The 27,249-nt window shown below is 46.3% G+C and overlaps 1 protein-coding gene and 1 non-coding gene across 2 annotated transcripts in view; one reads left to right on the top strand and one right to left on the bottom strand.

Annotated features, from left to right (window-relative positions):
- PIAS1 (protein inhibitor of activated STAT 1) overlaps positions 1–27,249 on the bottom strand; it is a 465,384-nt gene that overhangs the window by 342,722 nt on the left and 95,413 nt on the right. The gene's annotated exons all lie outside the window — the stretch shown is intronic.
- LOC126960501 (U6 spliceosomal RNA) lies at positions 26,266–26,372 on the top strand. The gene has a single exon (XR_007728036.1). It is a non-coding gene; the product is annotated as a U6 spliceosomal RNA (small nuclear RNA).

The following is a 27,249-nucleotide window of genomic DNA, read 5'->3' as shown; positions in this document are numbered from 1 at the left end:
TACAGGTGTAAGCCACCGTGCCTGGCCAGGATTTTTATACATGCGTTCACAGCTGAAATGAACTTGATATATTTATTTATTGCTTTGTCCTCACCGATTTTGGAATCAAGATTATACTGGTTTCATCAAATGATCTGGGCAATTTCTTTAACAACTTATATAAGATAGAAATTAACTGTTCCTTGAAAGTTTGGTACAACTCCAGAAACCTACAGGCTTTTCATTACCATGAATCCCTCCAGCTCCCCAAAAAGAGTTTTCTACTGTTTACCACATTTTGAAAGATTTGGTTTAAATTCATATATACAGTTTTTCTTTCCCCAGGTAACTGCATGCTGTAGAGAAAGTACCCACAGCCCTGCAGAATGGTGCCATGAATGGTGCCATGACAACTCAAAGTCATCACCCTCAACTGGACAGTCAACTCTTTTATTGTCCTCAAGTTAAAGGGTTGCACCTCTATCCTCAAGTCCCCTTCTCGGGCTCACCTATTACCTTTGGGATAGATGACCCAGCCTCCTACTTGACTGAGAAAAGGTGGCCCCTAGGGACTAGCCTCTTGAATTCACCTACCTCCTTACAATGACTTTGTCGACACCCAATCACACCTCTTTCCACCAGTCTCCAAACATGAGGTATCTCTTCTTAAATCCAAGACAATCTCTGTAAAGCTGCTCCACATCCCTTCCCTTTCTCCCATGGACTTTGTCTGTTTTGACATCCCTTCTCTGCCCCGAAGTTTAAACTCTACCTCGCTATATGGGGCTTGGGGGGCTTATTTTCCTCAGTTCAGCAACAGACCCAAATCTCACCCATCCCCCCCAAAAAATCACTCCTTTGTGTGCCGTGAGGCAGACATTCTCACGCACTGCAGGTGGGAGTGTAAACTGGCAAGATCTTTCTGGGAAGCAATTTGGTAACCTGAGTCAAAAGCCTGAAAAATATCTGCACCCTTTGTCCCAGTAATCCTACCTCTAAAAATTCATCTAAGGAAATAATCAGAAATGCTGACAAAGGTAGATGTTTAAAGATGTTAATCTCTCTGTTATTTTAACAGCAAAAATTGGAAACATTCTAAAGGATTAACAATAGGGGATAACTTAAATAAATTGTACTTACATGTAATAAAATACCGTACCATCACTAAAAATACAATTTTAAAAGAAGAATTGAATGGGAAACCGTTCATGAAGCAATGCTGGATGTGAAGACAGCAGCATAGAAGTGGTAGATACAGTCTGGTGCTGATTTTGTTGCATATAAAAATAGCTAACACTTCTGGAATGTTAACTATTACATACGTTCTCTCGCTCAATCCTCACAACATTCCTGTACAGTTAATACTGTTATTCACATTTTGTACAGAAAGAAACCAACCAGAAAGAAAAATACCAATATCTGGGAGGAGGTACTGATGAATTTTATTTTCTTCATTCTCTTTATTTTCCAGTGTTTACATTTTAATTTTTTATTTTGTAGAGATGGGGTTTTGACATGTTGCCCAGGTTGGTCTCAAATTCCTGGGCTCAAGGGATCCTCCCACCTCGGCCTCCCAAAGTGCTAGGATTACAGGCATGAGCCACTGCACCCAGCCTGTATTTTCCAATTATTTAAAGAGGAAGTATTATTATCATTTTGTCAAACAGAAGTCCTGAATCATTGCTCCTCTTTCTGATTTATATATGCTAGTAGTGAATATTTTGAACAATACAGATAAAACGCAATTTCCATTACTGCTACTTCAACTGCCACAGACGGTCACTGTGGACAGTTTGGCTTTAGTATTTCTATTTTCCTCTAAAATGTGTAGGTGGACATAAGCACTTTAAAAAGCAAACATGCTGGGCGCGGTGGCTCACGCCTGTAATCCCAACACTGTGGGAGGCCAAGGCGGGAAGATCACAAGGTCAGCAGATCAAGACCAGCCTGATCAACATGGTGAAATCCCTTCTCTACTAAAAATACAAAAATTAGCCGGGCGTGGTGGCGGGCGCCTGTAATCCCAGCTACTTGGGAGGCTGAAGCAAGAGAATCGCTTGAACCCGGAAGGCAGTGGTTGCAATGAGCCGAGATCGTGCCACAGCCCTCCAGTCTGGGTGACAGAGCTAGACTCTGTCTCAGTAAATAAATAAATAAACAACAAACAACAACAAAAAGAACTCTACAATTTGAGTCCAAAAGCGGCTGCATTTTGATGTCCAGCGGTGGCCGTCCTGCGGGAGAGGATGTGCGGCGCCCCTTTCGGCTGGAGCGACCAGTTCACTTACGCCAGGCAAGGAGCCATCTCTGTGCCACCCCACCCCAAAAGCTCCGGGTCTGGGCCTAGGAGAACTGAGTTCCTGTCCTAATTCTGCCATTTACTAGTTCTGCTAATCAACTTTTTTCTTTGGGAGCCCGTTTGCCCATCTTTCAGAAGAGGCAACAGTTCCTGTCTTGCCCACTTTAAGGAAACGCTGTGACGTTCTAAGGGGCTGATGGGTGTGACTGGTTAAACCCCGCACCCAAGACAGTGGTCTTGGGCTCTCGTCCCTCCTCCCCATTTCCCGCTGCCTCAGAAATCCTTCGAGATTTAAGTAGAGAGGCCAGCGACCGTGAGAGGGGCAGGGACCTTGTGCCCTGCACAGCGCTAGAGACCCGAAGCTCCAGCCTGGCCTTCCAGCCCTCCCGCCCACTCAAGAGTCCTGAGGCGCGCCCTGCGGAGCGGAAGGACTCGCCGCGCGCGGACGCGTAAGGAAAGCGCCTGGAGTGCAGCGAAGGAAGAAGGGAAGCGCCGGGGCTCTGGAAAGCAGGCTGCGTGGCGTCCACTTCCAACGCACGTTTTAAAGGCACCGTGGGCGCGAGCGAGCGCAGAGGCTGGGGCCCTCCTCCGCGGAGCCGCCGCCCTCTGGTGGCGGCGGGCAAAAGTTACAGCAGCTCGCTCTGCCCGGACTCCCCGCTCAGGGGTTGAGGGATTGGGTTGCCACTCACACATATTCTAAGCTAGGGGCCCTTAGGGAGCTCCCAACTGAGACCTGAAACCGGCCCAAAGGGGAAGCCTGACGTGGGGGAGCCAGGACTGGGACCTGGGACTCCGGCTGCGCCCCCGATTGACGCTTACAACAACACAATTATGGTCATTGTGAACGCAAAAGGCCCCAGACAGTTAAGATTTCATTCAGGTCATTGCAATAGGGAGAACGTTCATTAATGAGGAGCATCTCGAAGGGGACTGGGGTTTTAGAGAGGCAGGTAAACAAAGGCGTCATCGGCGAGTCTTACGGAATAGTAAGAAAGGGTGAGGATCCGTCTTTCCTCGGGATGCTAGCTTAAGGTGGTCCTTTGTGGCTAGCTCTTTCCTCGGAACTTAAAGAGGTTGGAGAACTTTACTGTCGCTGCCTTCTGGCGGCACAGGGCTCAGATAAAGTTCAACATTGTCATAGTAAACGGTGCCTGATGCAGGACAGCCATTTAAGAGATGAGGGAAGTGAGACCCAGACCACCCAACTGTGAATTTTTGTGGCTGAAGCAAGATTCCAACCTGCAGACACCAAGACAGCAAAAAGTCCCCAACGTGAAGTGCAGAGTTCCCTGGGAGAGTAAGATCAGAAACTCAGGATGACCTCGGCCAACAGCGGAAATGACCTCCTCCAAGACACAGAATCAACCTACGTCTCCATCAACAGACGATCAGATAAATAAAATATGGTCCGTATACCCAGTGGAATCGTGTTCAGACACAAAAATGAATGAAATCGTGTCTTCTGCCGCAATATGGATGGAACTGGACGTCATTATCTTAGGTGAAACAAGTCAGACACAGAAAGACAAATACTCACGTTCTCACTTACAAGTGGGAACTGAATAATGTATACACGTGGGTGTGAGTATGGAATAATAGTGGACGCAGAGAAGGGGATGGGGGGATGGATGATGAGAATTCAGTTAATGGGTACAACGTATGTTATTTGGGTGATGGATACCCTAAAAGCCTGACATCACCACTATGAATTCTGTGCATGTAACAAAATTACACTTGTATCCCATAAATTTATACAAATTTAAAATAAATAAAAAGAAATTACCTGCTCCACAGCTTCTGGTTTGATAGAATGTATCAGAGAAGCATTGAAATTACCCAGATTACCCCAGGTATAGGGTGAGGGGGCTATGAAGTTACAGTGAAGACCCCCTAGTCAAGCCTCAGGAAGGGCCAGAAATGGGACAGGTCTGGGACTCACCTACTGTCTGTCTCTCTTTCAGCCAGTCAGTCGATCTATCTCTGTCTCCAGGATACCCACTGTTATCTCTTCCACCAATCTCCATTCCCCCAACTTCCACTGACATCTGGCCTCCTACAACCACCCTGGCCCCTGAGTCTACTCAATCTTCCAGCACAGAGCCCACTTTTTTTTTTTTTTTTTTTTTAGATAGAGTCTCACTCTGTTCCTCAGGCTGGAGTGTAGTGGCACAATCTCGGCTCACTGCAACCTCCACCTCCCGGGTTCAAGCAATTCTCCTGCCTCAGTCTCCTGAGTAGCTGGGACTATAAGCACATGCCTCCATGCCTCCCCAATTTTTGTATTTTTAGGAAAGATGGGTTTTCCCCATATTGGCCAGACTGGTCTTGAACTCCTGACCTCAAGTGATCCACCTGCCTCAGCCTCCCAAAGTGCTGGGATTACAGGTGTGAGCTACTGTGCCCAGCCACAGAGCCAGCTTGTAACTGCAGCTTCCCACTGTGTCTTTTAAGATCCCTCTCAAAAGAGCTCATGCCTTCATGCCAGGGCACGAGTCAGCGGCTACAGCCAGCCTATTCCCTCCTGGCCTCTGGGTCCTGGGTTGTGTGGGGTGGGAGGAGTGGGCTTTCATAATCTGCTTCTCACAGGGGATGGGGGCAGGACAACTGCCCATAGAAGTGTCAGGAGCGGCTGCATCAAGGTGGTCCGAGGCTAAATTTTGGGAGGCAAGACTAGACATGTCATCATCTCCAAGCACTTAAGCCCACTCATGGGTCTTGAGTTGCTTCTTCAGGAAGGTGTAAACTGAAGAGGGTGGTCTGAATGGCTCGAGAAGCAGCAGTTAGAGTGACAAGCCTAGATAGCAGCCTCAGCAGTGTCCCTGGCCTGGCCCATGGACCCAGTTGTCCAGCTTCCTTGTCAACCATCTTCTTTCTTGGCATAAGTGTTCATGTCCTAGGCCAACAGTAGGCAGACTGCAGGCTGCAAAGCTAAATCTGGTCCCTTACCACTGGTTTCTGCTTGGTCTGAGAGCTAAGAATGGCTTTTATATTCCTAAACAACTGGAAAAAGTTGAAAGAAGAGTAATATATTGGCCAGGCATGGTGGCTCACACCTGTAATTCCAGCACTTTGGGAGGCCGAGGCAGGCGGATCACCTGAGGTCAGTAGTTCAAGACCAGCCTGGCCAACATGGTGAAACCTTGTCTCTACTAAAAATACAAAAATTAGCTGGGCATGGTGTTGTGTGCCTGTAATCCCAGCTATTCAGGGGGCTGAGGCAGGAGAATCACTTGAACTCAGGAGGCAGAGGTTGCAGTGAGCCAAGATGACGCCACTGCACTCCAGCCTGGGCAACAGAGCAAGACTCCCGTCTCAAAAAAAAAAAAAAGAGTAGTATGTCAGGACACATGAAAATTGTATGAAATTCAAATTTCAATGTTTATAAGTAAAGTTTTATTGGAACACAGCTATGCTCATGTATTTATGTGCTGTCTTTGGCTGTTTTCACACTGCAGTAGTAGAGTTGAATGGTTTCAACAGAGACTGCAAAGTCTACAATATTTACTGTCTGGACCTTAACAGAAACAGTTTTTTGACCCTTGGGCAGTCCTTGCTTGATGCCTCTAGCTATAGATCCTCGCTGGGCCTGTGGCCTGCTCCAAGAGGCCAGGTGTCAATGCAGGTGGCTTTTCTCCGGGGAAAGGAGACACCGGCAGTAATGATGTGAAAGGCTGACCCAATGAGCAGTGACATTTCTCACGGGAAATGAGTCGGTTGACTTCCTGATCTATAGGTTAGCCTCTCTTAGTTTAAAGGTCCCTCTCCTGAGTCTGAGGAACTCAGGGGCTGTGTCAGCAGGGATCTTTGGTTACAGGTGACAGAAACCCAATTTGGACAATCTAAAGGAAACAAGAAATGTGTTAAGGCGGCCCTGGCATGTGTCCTGGAACCCATGCTGAGCATGCGGCGGGACTTTAGAGGTGTGTTGAGTCCTTACTCAGACAGCCTGGTCTGCCCACTCTTGCTGTGCCCTCTGCACACCCACTGCCAAGGCCTTCTGCAGGATGCACCTCTCACCGTCAGGCCCTGGGGAGAGACCATCTGACCCACGTTCAAACATCCTGGAAAAAGGAGGCTCTGTTGGCATGTTCAGGTACCCACCCCTAGCAATGCACTGTGCCTGCCCACCTTCCCACCGAACAAAACGGCTTCTGGTAACCAGGGCAGCAGCAGAAGGGGGGACAGTGGAGGCAGGTGAACCGCAGAGCTGGAGTGAGTGTGCTGATGGTGCTTCTCGGAGGTTTCTTTCCCCTCTCTGCTCAAGCCCTTCTTCTGCCCTCAATGCCCTTTCCCAACCCTCACCCCTTTACTAGGCTGGCTCTTCCCATCTTTTAAGACTCAAGTGGGCTTCTGCCTCCTTCTGGAAGCACCTCCTCACCCTCTCCACCCCAGCCAGGGCCCCTCCTTTGGCCAACTCCCATCCCTGGCTGCTCACCCTGGCTCCTGAGTTACTTGAAGACTCAGACCACGTTTTATCCTCAGGGCCTGGAACACAGAGGAGGCTCAGTGAATGTTTCACGGATGAATTGATTCTGAGGGCTTGGATCCAGTAGGGGGGACAATTCTTCAGGAGGAGATCCTCAGGACTTCCTCTCCAACATTTCTCACATGACACACAGTAGCAGAGGGGTTAAAAGCCCATGTCTCAGTCTCCGTTCCACCATATACTAGTTGGGCAAGTCACTTAACCTAAGTTTCCTAACCTTAGTTTTCCTCATCTATAAAATGGGCATACTATTTTTTTTTTTTTTTTTTTTTTTTTTTTTTTTTGAGACAGAGTCTCGCTCTGTCGCCCAGCCTGGAGTGCAGTGGTGTGATCACAACTTACTTCAAACTCTACCTCCTGGGCTCAAAGGATCCTCCTGCCTCAGCCTCCCCAGCAGCTGCGATTATAGGAGTGCACGCCACCATGCCCGGCTAATTTTTTTTATTTTTTGTAGAGATGAGGTCTCACCATGTTGCCAGGCTGGTCTCATGGTGCAATCCTCCCACCCCAGCCTTCCAAAGTGCTGGGTTTACAGTCGTGAGCCACTGCACCTAGCCAATGGGAATACCATCTACCACTATCTACTTCAAAGGGCTGTTGTAAAGGTTAAATGAGATACTGCCTGACACAATTCCTGGGACACTACAACTACTGATTTATTATGATTATATTAATCATCATATGTTCCCTCACTTTCCAGCAGCACTCCCACTGACCCCAGTGACATACAGAGACCAGGAAGCCCCTCCCAGCCCTTCAAGAACCATAAAACAATTACTAATCCCTCAATAAAACAGAGGCTTAGAGTTTAGCTTCACTGGATTTCTCTACCAAGGTTGCATCAGCCTGTATTTTTAAATTTTTGGAAAATATAATGAAGAAAAATATTAAACAGTTCAACACATTCTGTTATATATCTTTGAGTTTTTTTCTTATTAATATTAAATGTAGTTCTAACCACACTCTATCTGCATATGTGCATTCTACTGTCCATCAGTATCATTAAATCATGGCTGTTACACTGTCATAGATAGTGTTGAATACATCATTTCAACTTTTCAGGAAAGGAATGTTAAAGGATAATTTCATAAAAGATGATGATTCTCATGCAGATATAAAACGTACATGTGTTCTGGATTTCATCTAACGCATTATTAATGAGGGGACCAGTAGGCGCCTACAACCAGTTCTAATGAGATGCAAAGAACAGACACACGTATAGATGGGGAAGACTGAAATGCCTATGCAAATGGAGACAAAACTGGCTTCTTCCACAGTGGGGGAGGCCAGTGCATTGAGCATCCACTGGCTTCAAGCGATCCTCTCACCTTGCCCTCCCAAAGTGCTGGGATTACAGGCATGAAGCATCATGCCTGGCCTTATGATTTTTTTTTTTTTTTTTGAGACAGAGTCTCACTCTGTTGCCCAGGCTGGAGTGAAATGACGTGATCTCGGCTCACTGCAACCTCCACCTGCTGGGTTCAAGCAATTCTCCTGCCTCAGCCTCCCCAGTAGCTGGGACTACAGGCATGTGCCATTCCTACACCCCTACCACCCCCCAGCTAATTTTTATATTTTTAGTAGAGACTGACCTCAGGTGATCCACCGGCCTCGGCCTCCCAAAGTGCTGGGATTACAGGGGTGAGCTACCACACCTGGCTATGAATTTTAAAATAAGAAAGAAGACAACCGTTTTACTTACTGCACATTGAGACTCATAGACACTTTCAGGTATCTATTCATGCAATCTTCCTGAAAGAGTTACTCAAATACACTCTGCAACTGCCTAAAACATAAGTTGAAAATCAAGAATTTAAGAAAATACAGTATGGCTGATGGTCTTTTTTCAAAGACGACCGTATCAGCATATACATATGTATGTATGTACATGTGTATACATGCACACACGTGTGTACATATGTGGGCACCTCCACGTGTTTGTCTTACAAAGTGATCTTGACACACTTCCATGGAACTTGGGCAGAACTTTGTAACTGTCCCAACCAACAGGATGCAGCAGAAGTGACACTGAATGATTTCTGAGGCTAGGTCATAAAAGGCAATGGCTTCCACCTGGCTCGCTCTCTCTGGATGCTTGCCCTTGGAACTCAGCTACTATGTTGTGAGGGAGGCCAGGCACACCAGAGGCCATGTGTGGGTGTTCTGGTCAATAGCCCCAGCCAGGCCTTCCGCTGAGTGACAGCCAGCACCACCTGCAGGTAAGCAAGCCTTCAGATGATTCTAGCCAAGCTGGAGGCTCAACTTTGGAGTTTTACTGCTGAGGCCTCAGACATTTCACGTCTCCTTTGGAGGAGAGATAAGCCATCCCTGTTATACCTTGTCTAAACTGTAATGCACAGAAAGAGCAAGAGGTAACAAATGATTATTGTGTTAAGCATTAAGCTTTGGGATAATTTATTTTTATTTTTATTTTATTTATTTTATTTATGTTTTTTGAGACAGAGTCTCACTCTGTCACCCAGGCTGGAGTGCAGTGGTGTGGTCTCAGCTCACTGCAACCTCTGCCTCCCGCGTTCAAGTAATTCTCCTGTTTCAGCCTCCCGAGTAGCTGGGATTACAGGCACGTGCCACCACACCCAGCTAATTTTTGTATTTTTAGTAGAGGCAGGGTTTCACCATGTTGGCCAGGCTGGTCTTGAACTCCTGATCTCAGGTGATCCGCCCACCTTGACCTACCAAAGTGCTGGGATTACAGGCGTGAGCTGCTGAACCTGGTCTATTTTATTTTTTGAGACAGTCTCATTCTGTCACCCAGTGGCACAATCTTGGCTCATTGCAACCTCTGCTTTCTGGGTTCAAGCAATTCTCCTGCCTCAGTCTCCCAAGTAGCTGGTACTACAGGCATACACCACCTTGCCTGGATAATTTTTGTGTTTTCAGTAGAGACGGGGTTTCGCCATGTTGACCAGGCTGGTCTCGAACTCCTGGCCTAAAGTGCTTGGCCTGCCTCGGCCTTTCCTAAAGTGCTGGGATTACAGGCATGAGCCATTGCACCCAGCCACTGTTTGGGGATAATTTGTTGTGCAGCCATAGTAAGTGGAGCCTGCAGGAAATGTGGAAACCATGTAAATATAGAGAATCAAATAAATAATTATAAACATGACTGGCTGGGCACGGTGGCTCACGCTGTAATCCCAGCATTTTGGGAGGCCAAGGTGGGTGGATCATGAGGTCAGGAGATCGGGACCATCCTGGCTAACACAGTGAAACCCTGTCTCTACTAAAAAACACACAAAAAATTACCCGGGCGTGATGGTGGGCGCCCGTAGTCCCAGCTACTCCAGAGGCTGAGGCAGGAGAATGGAGTGAAACAGGAGGTGGAGTTTGCAGTGAGCCGAGTTCGTGCCACTGCACTCCAGCCTGGGTGACACAGCAAGACTCTGTCTCAAAAAAAAAAAAAAAAAAAAAAGGCCAAAATTTGGATCCCAAATTTAAAACCAATTTTTGCAAAAAGAAGACCTATGTCATTTTTAAAAAGAGAGGTGTGATCACCTAGGCCGCTAATGAAGAGATATGGAAGGAGGGCCTGAGAAACTTCTCACTTTCTATTGGAAGGGAGGCAAACAAGGTAGATTTAGTTTCAGTCTGATAGAGAAACATGGTGTGTTAGGCTTTTCTTGCATTGCACAAATAAGCACCTGAGACTGGGTAATTTATAAAGAAAAGAGGTTTAAATGGCTCGTGGTTCTATAGGCTGTACAGGAAGCCTGGTGCTAGGCATCTGTTTGGCTTCTCGGAAGGTCTCAGGAAGCTTTTACTCATGGTAGATGGCAAAGGGAGAGCCGGGGTTTCACATGGCAGAGCACGAGCAAGAGAGAGTGTGGGGAGGCGTCACACTTTACAACAACCAGATCTCACGAGAACTCACTATCTCTGGGAAAGCATCAAGCCAGGAGGGATTTGCCCCCATGACCCAAACACCTCCCACCAGACCCCACCTCTGACACTGGGGATTACATCTCAACATGAGATTTGCAGGGGAAGTCCAAACTATATTACATGGGTTCAAGAAAGTTTTTAAAAATCTTCAAGGTGTTGGCAGAATTAAAACAATAGGCTATATACTTTCCAAATTACAGAAGATAAAAACAAATCATCAGCCAGGCACAGTGGTGCACCTGTACTCCTAGCTACTCAGGAAGCTGAGACTGGAGAATCATTTGAGACCAGGAGTTCAAGTCCAGCCTGGCAATATAGTGAGACCATGACTCTAAGAAATCCATCATCATGCAATCTTGCCTATCACAGAAGGCAAAAACAAAAACAAACATGGAAAAGAGAAGGCATAAACCAAAATAAAAGAAATAAGACCAAACACACCAGAATAAAAATAAATGCACGATACTAAAAGCCAAAGACCCTCAAACTGGGTTAATACAATTTAATTACTACAATGTATTTATATTACTGTCTATCAGATATTGCGAAATAAACCTCCACGCTTTCCATCTGTAGGGTCCCTGCATTAGGCGAGCGTGGCTTCTAGGCCACCTCCTCATCAATCCCGCCCTGCTCCCTCCCTGCTCATAGGTACTGAGTGCCACAGTGTCCCCACAGACTACAGGCAGAGACAGTCTAATGGAAGGGGCAAAGGTGGACAGAAGTGACTGCCTGAGAAAACCATACCTGAGTGTTAGGAGTGTGCTGCCCATTTGCTGGTGAGTGCAGCCCTGTACAGTGGATGAGGGCCTAAGCTTCTCCCTGCAAGTTTCCTGCCTGCAGGTTCTGGGCCACTTTAGAGGGTGAGCTATGCACAGGCCTCCTACCATATGACTTCACCCAGCCCCACTGGCAGGTCATTAGGGAAAATTCCATCTTGGACTCTGGCCAACAATTTACCACTAAGTTTTCTGAATGGTTCTCAGTTTTTGTCCTTCTCTATGTCTCAAGGAACTTTCGAATTTAAGTTGGAAGATGGCACATCTAGGAAGTTTGGTCTGTGCTCATCTTAACTCTTGAAGTCCTACTATCTGTCCTTTGTAACAGAAGCTTTAAAAAAAAAAAGTCTATTAAGGCCAGGTGTGGTGGCTCACACCTATAATCTCAACACGTTGGGAGGCCAAGGTGGGAGGATCACTTGAGGCCAGGAGGTTGATGTTATAGTGAGGTATGATCACACCACTGCACTGCAGCCTAGGCGACAGAGCAAGAACCTGTCTCTATAAATAAATAAATAAGATTTAAAAATCAGGTGCTGTGCTAGGTGCTGGTGACACAGGAGATAGAAGGAAGTTATTTAGGCAGATAGTGAGGGTAAGAGTCCTCGGCAGAAATTCCCTTTTAACAAAAAGCAGCCCCCAAATCATTGCTTCTCTAACAAAGAGCAGCCTGAAAAATCGAGCTGCAAACAGATAAGCAAGCTGGAAGCTTGCACAGGTGAATGCCAGCAGTTGTGCCAATAGAAAAGGGCTACCTGAGGGCCAGGTATGCTCAACATAGAAGCTTCAACTTCCCTTCTGTCACCATGTGTACAGTAAAGGAACAGGCAACATGGTGCCAGCCAGGTAGAAAGTTCATCTGCATAATAAAAGATTAGGGTGGGGGTGGCCAGATTTTTGCACACTATGCAAATAGCATACCTAGTCCTAACCACTTTTTCATGCCTTATGCAAATTGCACACCTGGTCCAACCAATCTTTCATGCCCTATGTAAACAGACACTATGTTCTCAAGCTCATCTATAAAACCCCTGCATTTTACCATGGACTGGAAACCCTTTCAGGACCCCTCTCTGTAGGAGAAAGCTTTTCTCTTTCCTTTGCCTTTTTTTTTTTTTTTTTTTGAGACGGAATCTTGCTTTGTTGCCAGACTGGAGTGCAGTGGCACAATCTCGCCTCACTGCAACCTCCGCCTCCTGGGTTTAAGCAATTCTCCTGCCTCAGCCTCCCAAGTAGCTGGCATTACATGTGCGTGCCACCATGCCCAGCTAATTTTTGTAGTTTTAGTAGAGATGAGATTTCACCATGTTGGCCAGGATGGTCTCGATCTCTTGACCTCATGATTCCCCCACCTCGGCTTCCCAAAGTGCAAGGATTACAGGCGTGAGCTACCACGCTGGGCCTCCTTTTTCTATTAAACCTCTGCTCTTAACCTTACTCCTTGTGTGTCCACGTCCTTGATTTCCCTAGCATGAGACAATGAACCTCGGGTATCATCCCAGACGAATGATGCCACTTCACTGGGAGTACAGCAATGAATAAAGTCTGGCCCCTCACAGGTGGGCTCATGGTCTGGGAGGGGGTAGGGGAAGCAAACAAGTAAACAACTAACTCTAACACAAGGCAGAAGAAAATCAGCACTAAATATAGGCATCTGGGTGGGAAGAACAGGGAGGAGGGAGCAACTAATGAGGGTGAAGGAATGAGAGAAGCCTTTATGGAGGGTTTTCAGGGCCTCACTCTTAGCCCAAAACAGTGAACTATCAATGGAGGCAACAGCCCATGCACCCAAAGTGCTGTAAGCACTTGGAGCCTGGGTCACCCAGGGGTAGCTTGACCCCTCTGAGGGAAAGGGACCCTCAGGGAGGGAGGGTGACTGTGACCCTTGGCAAGGGCATGGGGAGGGGACAGATGACAGATTAGATTGGCCCCAGGGGTTGAAGTGTTGCTACTGATCAGAGGTGTGAGTTGTGGGCACTTTCTCAGTCCCAGGTTGGAGGGGGGCAGGAAAAAGATAAGGGGCCACCAGCCTCAGGAAATGAGGGTGGGGGTCTCAGCTAAAAGGGGAGGAGAGAACCAGCATTGATTGAGTGCCTCAAGTGCCTGGCATCACAGAAGCATTATCTAATGTTTGTAACTGCAAACTTTTTCTTTTCTTTTCTTTTCTTTTTTTCTTTTTGAGATAAAGTCTTGCTCTTATCCCCCAGGCTGGAGTGCAGTGGTGCAGTCTTGGCTCACTGCAGCCTCTGTCTCCCAGGTTCAGATAATTCTCATGCCTCAGCCTCTGGAGTAGCTGGGATTACAGGCGTGCAGCATTACACTGGCTAATTTTTATATTTTAGTAGAGACAGGGTTTTGCCATGTTGGCCATGCTGGTCTCGAACTTCTGACCTCAAGTTATCCTCCTGCCTTGGCTTCCCAAAGTGCTAGGATTACACATGTGAGCCACCGCACCCAAACTAACTGCAAATATTTATTGAGCATCTACTATGTATCAGATACTGTTTCAGGCAGTAGGAATACAGTGGGGAGCAAAACAAAAATCCTGCTCCTCATGCACAAACAAATATTTGACATAATTTCAGAGATAAATACTAATCAATAGTATTAAGTACTGTAAAGAAAAATAAATGGAAAAAGAATGAAAGGAGGTACATCAGTCCATTTCACAATGCTGTAAAGAACTACCTGAGGCCAGTCATGGTGGCTCATGCCTGTAATCTTAGCACTTTGGGAGGCTGAGGTGGGTGGATCACTTGAGGTCAGGAGATCAAGACCAGCCTGGCCAACATGGTGAAACCCCATCTCTACTAAAAATACAAAAATTAGCCAGGCATGGTGGTGGGCACCTGTAATCCCAGCTACTCAGGAGGCTGAGGCAGAAGAATCACTTGAATCCAGGAGGCGGAGGTTGCAGTGAGCCAAGATTGCATCACTGCACTCCAGCTTGGGCGACAGAGGGAAACTCTGTCTCAAAAAAAAAAAAAAAAAAAAAAAAAAAAAAACTATCTGAAACTGGGTAATTTATGAAGAAAAAAAGTTCTACTGACTCACAGTTCTGTAGGCTTAACAGGAAGCATGACTAGAAGGCCTCAGGAAACTTACAATCCTGGAAGGTGAAGCAGAAGCAAGCACATCTGACCATGGCAGAGCAGCAGAGAGAGCGAGAGCAAAGGGGGAAGTGCCACACACTCTCAAACAACCAGATCTCATGAGAACTGACTCACTATTAGGAGAATAACAAGGGGGATGTCCGACCATGATCCAATCACCTCCCATCAGGCCCCACCCACAACATGTGGGGATTACAATTTGAGATGAGATTTGGGTGAGGACACAGAGCCAAGTAAGGTGCTATTTTTCCCTTTTTTTTTTGACAGGGTTTTGCTCTGCTGCCAAGGCTGGAATGCAGTGGTGCAATCATGACTCATAGCAGCCCCAGCCTCCTGGGCTCAGGAGATTCTCCTGCCTCAGCCTCCCAAGTAGCTGGGACCACAGGTGCATGCCCACTTCACTCAGCCAAGAGGTGCTATTTTCAAAAGATCATTAGGGAAGGCTTCCTGGAGGAGGTGACATCAGAGCAGAGACCTGAATTAGTAAAAGGAAGAACCTTACAACATTAATTGAGAGGCATTTGTCTTCCCCAGTCTAAAGATGAAGAAACAAATCTCAGAAAAATACTCTGGTTTTCCCAAGGTTACAAAGTATCTAAGCCCTTTTCTAATGGAGAGATTCTGGGCTTAGGTTCACACTCAGAGGCAGCACCTGAGCTTTGGACTCACCTTTAACTGACAGCTATGGTCTCACACCTCTTAGAACACCCCACTTGGTATGGGGCCAGCCCACTGATTTCTTTATTTCTTCCCCTCCCCTTTCTCATCCTTCCTCCTTTCCCTCCTTTTCCCCCTCCTCGTTCCTTCTCTCTCTGCTTCTTCTCTTCCCCTACCTGCTTCTGTCTTCCTTTTAAAGCATTTTATTATAAATACTGCAACATCTACAACACATAAAGGTTCACTTCAGTGCACAACTCTAGGGAGAACACCCGAGTAACCAGCACCCAAGTGAAGAAACAGGATATTGCCACCACTCCCAGAAGCCTTTATGTGTTGCCTCCCATTTTCTTATTTTTGGTAGCTTCCTTGATTTCATCGTTTTACCATTTGTATACACTTCCTTAAACAATAGTTTGGTCTTGCCTAATTTTGAACTTTAAATAAATGGTATATTTCTGTATCTATTATTAGTGCCTTTCTTCTTCCACTCGGTATCATGTTTACAAGACCTGTCGACATTGCTGGTGTGTTAGTCTGCTGGAGGGTTGGTGGGGCCTAACAAAGTTCAACAGACTGGGTGGCTTAAACAACAGAAATTAATTCTCTCACTGTTCTGGAAGCTAGACGCCCAAGATCAAGGTGTTGGCAGGGTTGGTTTCCTCTCAGGTCCTCTCCTTGGCTTGGCGACAGCTACTCTTTCTCTGTATCTTTACATGGTCTTTTCTCTGTGCATGTCTGTGTCCAGATTTCCTCTTCTAATAAGGACATCAGCCATATTGGATTAGGGTCCGTCCAATAACCTCATTTTAATTTAATTACCCCTTTAAAGACCCAATCTCCAATATGGTCACACTTTGCAGTACTAGGGGCTGGGATTTCAACATACAAATTTGGAGGTAGGAGTGGGGGATATAATTCAGCCCCTAACACTGGAGGTATTGGTTGGTGCAAAAGTAATTGCGGTTTTTGCCATTACTCTCAATGGCAAAAAACACAGTTTCTTTTGCACCAACCTAATAACTGTAGTTGATTCGTCTTCATGACTGCATAATATTCTATTTCATGAATATACCACAGTGTAGTTATCCATTTTCCTGTTGATGGGCACTTGAGTTGTTTCCAGTTTGGGACCATTACAGACAATGCTAACTTGAACATTCTTTTACCTGTAACTTGTGCTCATGTGCACGAGTTTCTCTAGGGTATGTAACTGGAAAGGAACAACTGAGTCATAAGGTATACTTATCTTCAATTTTAGGAGCTATGCAATTTTCCAAAGTGGGCGTACCAATTTCCCCACGCCCCAGCCATATATTCTCATATCTTGGTTGCTCTACTTCCTCCTCAGCACTTGGCATTGTAAACTAAAAATAAAATTCTAAGCCCTGCAACTGACTGAATGGACCCCCTTGAATGGACTCTTGGCCAGCAGTACTTAAAAACTGAGTTCCTGGCCTTGACGAGACAGGAGGTCAGATCGCAATTTGGACACAACAACCGAGCAGCATTGTATTTATTTATTTATTTTTTAGAGACAGTGTCTCGCTCTGTCACCCAGGCTGGAGTGAAGTTGCATGACCATAACTCCCTGCAGTCTCCAAGTCCTGGGCTCAAGCAATCCTCTCACCTCCGCCTCTCAAAGTGCTGGGATTACAGGTGTGAGCCACTGCATCCGGCCCAACTGATCAGCTTTAATGTTAAAATAGAGATCACAAGACTGATAGAATGGACTCTTTATATCAAACTATATACAACACCTAAGGCCATGCAATGCTAGGGTTAAGTCACTATGCTCCCCTGCACTTAAAAAATAAACTCTGTTCTAACTGCCACAAGGTTTTTCTTCTTCTCTAGCAGCTAAACAAGCACTGTCCTTGAAATAAACAATATTAAAATAAGCTGCAACTCAATCCACTGCCAGATGCTACCTAACTGACTCCCTGTTCCACAGGCTGCATAACTACAGCTCTGATTGGACAAGAGTTATTTCAGTTAACTTTCTCCTGATGAGAAGACCACCAACCATGGACTGGTCTGGCTGGTTTACAGAGGCTGCACACTTGAGTGCCTTTGTGTCCTGAAAAGGCCTTTTGACATATAAAGCCTAACTGTACTACATTTAAATGTTACACTTAAAAGTCTCCATTGCAAAGAGAACATGGGTCATATGTAACGTGCATATTTATTCAAGTATGCAAGGATTAGGACCACTTACATGAATATTCATAGCTCCTCCTGTATCCTGTTGCATACCTACGCTTGGCCAACCATTCAACTTAAATTCCTGTCTTACCCTTCCCTCTCTCCCTCGGAGTGTGTGTTTCTGGGCTTCGACCAAGGCTAACACTTCCCAGCCTGTCAGAATGGCCACCTTGCTGGCTATAACCCTTTATAAGAAACAAAGCTCTCCTTTCCAAATTTATATATTGAGTTTTTAGTTAACAGCATTATCACACTTCTCAGTGTTAATTGTGAGGTGGTTTTGTATTTCCCTGATGATTAAAGATGTTGAGTACACTTTCACATTCACCATTTGGAGCTCCTAATTTGTGACATACCTGTTCATGTCTTTTGCTAGCTTTTCTAATGTCTTATTAAAATTTTAATCTCTTCACTTTCTATGCTCACAGCAATTTTATTTTAAGGGCATAATTAACACTTTCCTGCCACTGCACCTTAGAACCATTTGATCCACACTGAAAATGTGTATTAGCTTGAATCTCAGAGAGCAAGTGTTGGAGGCTTCATCACTTCCTTCTTGAAAGCCCTTGGACTTCTTATGGAGACATTCCACCCTTTCCCTCCAATTTCCTACCTCCACATGTGGATAGAGCCTCACTTCCTACTTAACCTGCTGCTACACCACCCTCACTGGATTATGAAAATTGAATGCAATCATGTGTAAATGTCCAGCATGGTCCTGAGAACCCTGTATGGTATTAGTAAATATGACTTCTCTTCCCCCTTCTTGTTGCTGTGTGGAATGGAAAATGGGCAACAGCCAAGAGTACCATGTACTGAGTGCTCCTGAGTGCTAGGTGGTATGCTGAGTTATGGATTTCACTCGGGGTAGTAACGGCCCCCCTTGCCTTTCCTGCCTGGAACTTGGAGCTCCAGCAAGCATCTTGGACCATGAATTATGGCCCTAAAGGATAAAAAAGCCCGGCTGTCTGCCACAATGGAGCCACCAGACAAGTCCTTAAAAGACAACTTGTTTCATGTGAAAGAGAAATAAACCTCTATCATCTTAAAGTCACTGTTATTTGCTTTTCTATGATACAAGACAGCCTAATCCTGATAGTTATGAGAAATAGATGTTTTCAGTTCATTACAAACATGTGTTTGGTTGAGCCAAATTTTCCTGTCTCCATGAAAATCATTTTTGCTGGTCAGTAAATAATACATTTAAATGTCCACACAAAATTTATATTTTTCAAACAGCCCATTGGGTATTTTCATGTGATATAAGTAATTGGGACATAGCACCTTAAGTAGCTAAGACACTGGTATCCCCTATGAGAGAAAGCATCCTTGCTCTTTATAAGAGGATATCTTGTTTAACCAAGCACACAAAGGTATATGTCAGGATACTGAGGAGGTAATGAATTAGTTCTTCTTGAATTGAATTAACAGCAAGTATCCATAGAGCACTTCCTGTGTAAGTTAGTCAGGCTGAGTGTATCAAGAGAGTTCAAGGTGAAATTCTCAAGCCATGGTCCCTAGTCTCCATGACTGGAATGTGATAAAGATATAGGTCATGTCACTGTCATATAGCAAGCTAATGTGTTTGGTTACTGTGTTAGTCCATTTTCACATTGCTACAAAGAACTGCCTGAGATTGGGAAATTCATAAAGAGGTCTAATTGACTCACAGTTCTGCATGGCTGTGAGGCCTCAGGAAACTTACGATCATGGCGGAAGGCAAAGAGGAAGCAAGCACCTTCTTCCCAAGGTGGCAGGAAGGAGAATGAATGCAGGAGAAACTACTAAACATTTATAAAACCATCAGATCTCATGAGAACTCACTATCACAAGAACAGCATGGGGGAAACTGCCCCCATGATTCAATTACCTCCACCTGGTCTCTCTCTTGCCACATGAGAATTATGGGGATTACAATTCAAGATGAGATTTTGGGTGGAGACATAGCCAAATCGTATCACTCACTGAATCATTATTAAAATAGGGAGTAGTACATACATGCATGCATACACACACACACATACACACACACTAATGAGGAGGTTGAAGAGTTTAGAGGAAGGCAATGTGATGCAGGGGCGAACACTACGGATTCTGATTTAAGGCCCTGGATGATCCACTTAATCTTTCTGAGCCTGTGTCCTCATCTGAAAAACAGTGGCTCTTAAAACAGATGTATTGTGAGGATCAAATGAGGAACTGCATATAAAATGGCTGGCACAAAGGAAGCACTCAATAGATGTTCCATAAGGTGGGTTTGTTTTTAACTTGTCAGTACGCTAATCTGGAGCAAAGACTAATCTGTCACTTCGGCAGAAGGCTTTACTCCAGGCCGTTTGAGCCAACCCCCAGCCAGGCCCATGGAGCGAGCCCACTGAAGCCCCGACTCCAACACCCTGGCCTGCGGTGGGTCCCAGGGCCTGTCACCTCCCCAAGGGAACAATGCTCCATATCACCAAAGCCCAGAAGAGCTTCCCGGTGTAAGTACAGATTAAGTTCCAGTTTTTATTTAAAGATCCTAATTTCTGGACATTTATTTTGGGGATTACAGTGGCAGCTTAAGCTTCTTTAAGACATTTTGAGTTGAAGTCTTTCCTTCACTTGGCTGCTAAAGTTTAATTCAGTGTAATTATTTCATATGGCATCGACTATAATAGTTTCATAATTTCTAGTATATTAAGCACTTAATATGTTGTGTCATTTGAAATCACATATTAAATTCAGCAAAGTACATTTTAATGAGAGCTAAGTGGTGTGAAAATATTAATACAATGTGATGGTTCATCTTGGTGCTCTGATTTTGTAGGTCTGTTCCTAAGGCACAAATGCCTCACTCACCAGGTAAGGGGAATGCTGAGCCACCTGAGGCTCCACTGGGTGTCTCACAATACTAGATATTCCTGTCTTTTGTTGTATAGCAATTGACAGTGGCATTTCTCATGGAGCCTCACTACCCTGTATGGTAAGTAGAAAAATCATCACTTCCATTTTAGAGATGAGAAAACAGAATCAGCAACTGGAAGAGACTGGTGACCCAGCTAGTCACAGTTGATGAGACATAAATACGGACCTTCTTGGCTGAAAGTCATTGCAGTTTTCCCCCGTATCACTGCTATAGTCACTGCAGCCTTGGTAGGGAGCGATGTCTGGACTCCAGGGCAGCCAGGATTTGGAGGAGGTGTGACACTTTTCCTCCCATCCTTGCAAACCCACATAGGGAAACCGAGAGCTAGAGAGAAGCGGCAGACCCCGTGCTCAGACTTGGCAATTCCTCTTTTTGAACCTTCTTTCTTTTTTTTTTTTTTTTTTTTTTTTTTTTTTTTGAGACGGAGTCTTGCTCTGTTGCCCAGGCTGGACTGCAGTGGCCGGATCTCAGCTCACTGCAAGCTCCGCCTCCCGGGTTTACGCCATTCTCCTGCCTCAGCCTCCCGAGCAGCTGGGACTACAGGCGCCCGCCACCTCGCCCGGCTAGATTTTTGTATTTTTTAGTAGAGACGGGGTTTCACCGTGTTAGCCAGGATGGTCTCGATCTCCTGACCTCGTGATCCGCCCGTCTCGGCCTCCCAAAGTGCTGGGATTACAGGCTTGAGCCACCGCGCCCGGCCCTGAACCTTCTTTCTGAGCACGTCCTCCACACCCTAAACCTAAGAACCTTATGCCCTTAGGCTATCCTGGGACTGCCAGAGAAAAAGGTCTTGATGAAATAAATCACAGTGAACCCTCGATAGAGCAACAGCTCAAAATAACGATGCATCAGTGGCAGGATTTAAGGCAAGAGTAAGAGATTATTTGGAGAGAGCACCCCAGAACCCCTCAAACTGTACTCCCATATTACATCTTGTTGTAAAGTGAGCCCTTGGAGTCAGAGCGATCCGAGAGCAAATTCCAGGACTGTCACTAACTAGCTGTGTCCTTAGATAGGTCACCTAACCTCTCTAGGCTTTCCCTATCAGTAAAAGAGGAATAATAACCAGCACCACCCCCGCGCCCCCATGCTTATGTCTCAGAGATACTCACATGAAATAGGACGCCAGAAGACTCTGTGCTGGTCTTAAAGGGCAAGGAATCGTACTAAGCTAAGTAAACAGGTATTACTGAGTCTATGTAGTGTCCTGTCTCAAAGCATAACTGCATATCAACCAGGGCCTTTGGTAACTCAAATCTAAAGGATTAAAGACATCTGGGCGAAAATACTCCCCGTCGTGGCTAAAAGGAGCAAAACTTAGGGACTCCCCTCTACCCTGAGACTTTTACCTTAAAGAAAGTTTATTTCATGCAGATAGTTGCAAGATAAAGGAAAGAAGAAGGGTAAGGAAGTGGTTATGTATTGAGCATTAGAATAGCCCAGTACTATTGTAAACACTTGGCATCAATCAGCTCATCCAACACGCTAGGGCCTTTCACACCCAATCCTGCGTTTAACCTTGAAATGACCCCGCAAAGCAGGCAGCACAATCACCATCCCACAGGTGAGGAAACATCTTTTAAGACATTCTGGGCACAAATATGAGATCTGGGGGAGAGTAAAAGGGGCAGCCTGGGCTGTGCAGGGGGACAGGCGGGACCAGAGGGCTCCACTGAGGCCTAGCATCTGGGATGGATTAGAACTGATCTCAACACACCAGGGGCCACACCAGCAGAGCAAGAGCTCTGGGCACACCAGGCTGAGAAGGCTTGAAAGAAACTCCCTCTGAGAGGTCAGCTGGCCGCAGCTGACCCTGCCTCTTCCTCCAGGCCACCCTCTGAGCTGTGGGCACACAAACCAATTTGCCTACTCCACCCTCCTTCAGCCTAACTTTGGAAAAACTCATTCCCATTGAGGTGAATTAGGTGGCAGAGTGCACTTCAAAAGAGATGTTATAAGAACAAGGCTTGACTCAGAGCATGAGGAGCTCAAAGGAATTTCTGGCAGCCTGGGGGAGTGGGTCCTCCCCCACTCTCAGGCCCCCTCCAACCCCGCTCTGGCCATGCTCTGTGTCTGGGGCCTTTGGAGCTTCAGGGTCAGGCATGTGAACAGCGCATTGTCCCCGTGCTACAATCCCAGGGCAACACCTCCTGAAACCACTAATGCCATTCCTCCCAGGCCTGCACATCAACAAAGCCACAGGGGCCTCTCTCCACATCCCCGCTCCTTCCTCCCTCCCTCCGGTGGGGCTGATGGGAGTCCCCAGTCCTTCCTGCTTCAAATAAAATGATACACGAAAACACGCAATGCTCTATGTCTGTAAAGGAAACACTACATAATTTTAGAGAATCCTAAAGTTCATGTCTTCACTGACATTTTTTCCATATGAAACAGCCCATTTCTTAATTACTCAAAATAAACTTGGCTCTGCCCTCTCCTCAGGGTAGTGGGAAGTACCACCTCAGACAGGATAGGGGGACCACTCCTCATCTCTTGGGGTTCTGTAGTCCAGAACATTCAGGGAAGATTGCCAGGACTCAGTTCTTTTCAGGCCTGCAGAGTGAAGAGAAGCCAGCAATTCTGAAGGCGGCAGGAGCCGGCCCCCACCTCAACTCCAAGCCTGCCCACCAGTCCAGTCCTCTCTGGCACCTACACTCTCCTTGCCTGCAATGCCTATTCCCTCAAGGTCTGTGGGGGCTTGGGACTTCCCACGAAGTCATGGTGCACTCGGCTCTCCCCTCCCTAAGCCCCTCCGTGCTGCCTCCTCTCCACCTCCATGCTACATCCAGTGTATCCCCTCCCCTTCACCCGCCTCCCGCTTCCTCTGCACTGGCCTTTGGAGCTTAGAAGCGTGTTGTGATACGGTTCAGCAGGTCTTAGGCCGCCCCTGTGGTCTGTTCCTGGGGCCCTCCATGGCTCCAGGATGACCAGCTTGCTTCACCCTTCTAAAAGAGAAAACACAAACCCTCTTGAATTTTTACATCTTGCTAATTATTATTTTTTTCATGGTACTTGGAGAATGCAGAATATCAGAAAATTATAATTATCCAAAAACATCCTTCAGTTATCCAGTTGCAAGAATGACAGCATTTCAATGCTGAAAAATGTCAAGGATCATCTCTAGGGTAGTTTCCTCACTTTGCAGAAGATAAAACAGAACCAGAGACAGAGAGGTACAGGGAGCAGGCCAAGGTCACAAACAGTTTCAGGTGGAATGAGAACTAACTCAGATCTTTCTCCTCTGCAAAATTGCTCGACAAGAAAAAACAGACAAACGAAAAATTGGCAGGGCGCTGTGACTCACACCTTTAATCCCAGCACTTTGGAAGGCTGAGGCACGCAGACCACTTGAGGTCAGGAGTTTCAGACCAGCCTAGCCAACATGGCGAAACTCTGTCTCTACTGAAAATACAGACATTAACTGTGGGCGATGGCACACGCCTGTAGTTCCAGCTACTCAGGAGGCGAGGCAGGGGAATCGCTTGAACCCGGGGGGAGGGGTTTGCAGTGAGCCAAGATGACCCCACTACACTCCAGCCTGGGGAAGGGACTGAGACTCTGTCTCAAAAATAAATAAATAAATAACATAAATAAAAATAAAAATAAAAATTTGCCCAGCATAGTCTAATTTTAACAAGTGAGCCTGTAGTCGCAGCTACTTGGGAGGCTGAGGCAGGAGAATCTCTTGAACTCAGGAGGCAGAAGTTGCAGTGAGCCAAGATCGCACCACTGCAGTACAGCTTGGGTGACAGAATGAGACGCCATCAAAAAAAAAAAGTCCAGGCATGGTGGCTCACGCCTGTAATCCCAGCACTTTGGGAAGCCAAGGCAGGTGGATCACCTGAGGTCAGGAGTTCAAGACCAGCCTGGCTAACATGGTGAAACCCCATCTCTACTAAAAATACAAAAATTAGCCTGGCATGGTAGCTGAGGCAGAATTGCTTGAACCCAGGAGGCAGAGGTTGCAGTGAGCTGAGACTGCACCATTGCACTTCAGCCTGAGTGACTCCATCTCAAAAAAAAACAAACAACAAAAAAAATCTACCTCTGGCTCAAAGTAACACATGCTCATGTAGCCAGAAATTCTGAACTAATAACTAGGTCTATCTCATGCTAGTTTCCACAACAAGGCATTTATGAAACCACCAGACCTACCTGTTCTAAATAACTGAATAAAAATGTGGATGCTAATTGAAGATTAGCATCATCTGCCATCAATGTTAATATGCTTTTTGGTTATTTGCAATTCCTTTTTGTAAATCTGGGGGAAACATTATTGTCCAAATTAGCTCTTTTCACTCAATAAACGCCATATTAGCATTCTGAGGTTTGCGTTTGCCTACTTCTTATTTAATAAGGTCAGATGAGAAGCTAGTCAAATGACTTCCATTTCACTGAAGAGGGGTAGCGAGTGGGGAGAACTCAAGGCCCTAAAGGCGGAACTCCCTGGCAGCGGCCCCCCGAGCCACAGCACTGCTGGGAGCAGCAACTACCACCACAGTGGCCTCCCCTGAAGGGCTGGCCCAGATGGGTGACACTAACTCAGGTGGCTGCAAGGTCCTCTGCCTGGATCTCGGTCCCCGTCCTCCCAGCGCTGCTGCAGTTATCATCAATGACAGCTCCAATGTCACCTTCTCTCTTGTCCCCCAATGAAGTGGCCATCATCAACCGGGCACTTTCTATGCCACACTTTCATAGCACGTCTCAGCATCCAGAGGGCTCTTTCGTGTCTGCCTGGCTCCCTTGCTGGAACCGAGCTCCATGACCACAGCAACCCTGACCACTCATGCACCCCTGAAGCCCCGGTGCTGACACCAAAGGTGTTCAATTGATTTGTTGAAGGAATGGAAGTAGGAAGGAAAGTCTGAGCTGCTCAGGGCTTCTGGAGTAAGTCTCACACGGAAAGTGGAGGCTGCACTTGTCTCAAATCTTTTCCAAACTGTGCTTTTAAAAAAAAAAAAAAAAAAAAAAATCAGTCTTTGAAATCAGACTTGCATCCAAATCCCAACTACTTTAACCAGTGGCAGGATCATTGGGGCAGATGGTTTAACCTCCCAGAGCCTGTTTGCTAAACCGGAAAACGGAGGAAATGACACCAATTAAGTTAAGCGCCTGGCTCTTTCTAAATGTTGGCTCAAACGGTGGTGACCCTTCCCAGACTTCCATCACTACTGGAAGTTTGGGTCCCAAAGCAGACACCCTCATCCCCTTGGCTCCGAATGCAGGGAACGAGTCCAGAGAAGCCCAGGGGAAAATGAAGGCGCGCCCTGGCCCACCCTCCCCACGAACCCCCGCCGCAGCCCCTGTCGGCCCCTTCCGGCCCCCAGTGGGTGGCCCCAGGTCTTGCTAGGGTCACGCCTCTCGGGTCCCGGCGCAGGGAAGGGTCCAAGCAGCGACTCGCAACCTCTTCGGGGTCCCGAGTCGAACAACAACATGGTGCCCATGGGGTCTCCAACACCCGTGCGGACCCCATGGGCACCATGGCCCCTGGCTCCAAAAATGAATTCGCGCCGCGCAGACGCTGCTCGGTAGTTTCGAGGGTCGGTGTTGCATCACCCCCGCGCAGCGTTCGACTAAAAACCCGGTTCTGATCCCTCCGCGCCTCCTCTGCCCCGGCAGAAAGACGCGTAGACAGCACGCACCACGTGACGGAGCGTGACCGTCCGCCGGGAGCGCGCAAAGGTCGGGCGGGAAGAGGGCCTATTTCCCATGAGTCCTTCATATTTGCATATACGATGCAAGAATGTTAGAGAGATAATTAGAATTAATTTGGCTGTAAACATAAAGATATTAGTACAAAATATTGATGCAGAAAGTAATAATTTCATGGGTAGTTTGTAATTTTAAAACTATGTTTTAAAATGGACCATGACATACTTACCGTAAGTGTAAAGTATTTCTATTTCTTGCCTTTATATATCTTCTGGCAAGTTACCAACACCGTGCTCGCTTCGGCAGCACATATACTAAAATTGGAACGATACAGAGAAGATTAGCATGGCCCCTGCGCAAGGATGACACGCAAATTCGTGAAGCGTTCCATATTTTTCGCCCCAGGTTTGTTTTTGTTTGTTTGTTTTACACCACGTTTATACGCCGGTGCACGGTTTACCACTGAAAACATCTTTCATCTACAGGCTATATCTTTTGTTTAACACAAATAAAATGCAGTAGTCCTAGGAGACGGAATAGAAGGAGGTGGGGCGTAGGCAGACTCATCTCTGCGGTGCATTTTGCATCTGGCTCTCCGGCCCCAGTTTGCGATCTTTCCTATCTTGTCTCTGCTTCCCTCTGCACAATCCTGAGTATTGCAGTACCTTACACTTAAGGAAATTTCGTCTTGCCAGAGTTGATCCATTTCAGCTCCGAAACATAACAGGACCTAGTGCAACGACAAACGTATGAGGAACTTGCAACAAGAGTGACCGAATCCTTTGGGAAAAAAAAAAAAAAAGCCACCAGTTAATGAATATCTACCATTTGTCAAGGGCTTCACCAATATTTCATTGAAATATTCCTGACCAAATAAATAAATAATAAAAGAAAAGAAAAAAGAAAATGGGGGGGAGAGGGCAGAAAAATAAAATAATGTTTTAAAAATTCCAGACTGCCCCACCCTGTGGGTTTTACTGTTTTACTGTCATCATTTTACCCCAGTCACTGAGAGGTAAAGCCTGATAAGACTTATAGAGGCACAGACCCTGAAAAAATCGGGACCCAGTCCTCAGGTAATTGAATTGCAAAAACACAGTCCTAAGTGGTAAGATAAGGAGGAAACAAAGTCCAACCACATTCAGATTTCCTTCGACGACTTAGTGAATGTTTTCTGAAATATCTTTCCAACAGAGAAATGGTGCATCAGCTTTGCTAGTGCTTGAGCATGCACGTAGTCCATCTCGTGGGCCCTGCGGCCACTGGGACCTCAG

This window comes from Macaca thibetana, chromosome 7, assembly GCF_024542745.1.
Source record: "Macaca thibetana thibetana isolate TM-01 chromosome 7, ASM2454274v1, whole genome shotgun sequence".
Classification (NCBI taxonomy): Eukaryota; Metazoa; Chordata; class Mammalia; order Primates; family Cercopithecidae; genus Macaca; species Macaca thibetana.
Note: the sequence above shows the minus strand (reverse complement) of the source record. Positions and strands in the feature narration are given on the sequence as shown.